Genomic DNA, 1,279 nt, shown 5'->3' on the forward strand with positions numbered 1-1,279 from the left:
TCTCTCTCTCTCTCTCTCTAAGATAGGGTCTCACTATCTAGACCTCGAATTTGCAAAGTAGACCAGCCTTGACTCAAAGAAATAGAGACCCAGATATGACTGCCAAATGCTGGAACTAAAGGCATGTACTGCTATGTCCAGCTTTTATAGTTTTTGATATGTATGTTTGTTTGCATGTTCAAGTGTGTGTTCACATATATGAAGGGATGCCAGAAACCAACATCAGGTATCTTTATCATTCTCCATGTTCTGGTTTGACACAGGGTCTTTTTCTGAACATGCATCTTGCTGATTCCAACAGACATGAACCGTAGATATCGTTCTATCTTTGACCTCTGCCCCACAGTGTTGGGATTCAAAGCACTTTCCACCACACTCAGGATATTTTTTTTGCATGGTTGCTGGGGACCAACGGGTGCAAATCAAATGCTTTAACAACTGAGCCATCTCCCAGCTTTTCAAAGCATCTTGCAAGTGATTCTTTCGTATCTACTTTAGTAGTGCAGGCTGAGTTGGTAACATGAAGAAAGCAGCCCAGAAGTGGGGGCATAGCACCAGTGGTATGTTAACTTCTTTTTGGTTGCTGAGATGAAATATCATGACCAAGAGTACTCACAGTAAGAAAAAAACGATTTTCTCTTATAGACAAAAATGACAGAAAGAAACACAACAAGGGCAGGGCAGGATGAACAGAAAGGGAGAGAAACATCTCCAGCTACAAACATGAAGATGAGAGAGCAAACTGGAAGCAGGTGGCGTTAAGAACTCTCAAAATCTCAAAGGCCACCGCCAGTAACCTACATCCTCCATTAAACCTGCATCCCCATAAACATCCCCAAAGCAGCCCCACCAACTGGGAATCGAGTGTTCAAATACACAATAATACAGGAGACATGATCATTCAAAACCCACAGGTGGTGGCAGTTGAACAGTAAGACCCAAAGGCAAGACCAAGGAGAGACAGCTGGCCAGTTGAAGCTGAAGAGGAGACAGCTGAGCAGTTCAAGAGCTCACAGACACAAGGTTGATAAGGGAGAGGGGCAAGGAGGAGGAGAGAAGACCACACAGGGCCTGTGAAGAGTTCCAGGTATCTGTCAAGCTCACAACTGAACATAGCCGCTTTCCTTGTCAAACTCCCAGAGAACAGCACGGTATTCTTCAGGAGGTGAGTGGATACACAGAGGTACATCCAGTTAATGGAGTACTATGGAACCCTGGAGTGAAACTTGCTTTCTGCTGCCCCATGGCAGCTGGGAAACCTAGCTGTATGTTCCCAAGG

The sequence above is a fragment of the Microtus ochrogaster genome, chromosome 7 (genome assembly GCF_000317375.1).
Source record: "Microtus ochrogaster isolate Prairie Vole_2 chromosome 7, MicOch1.0, whole genome shotgun sequence".
NCBI classification, from domain to species: Eukaryota; Metazoa; Chordata; class Mammalia; order Rodentia; family Cricetidae; genus Microtus; species Microtus ochrogaster.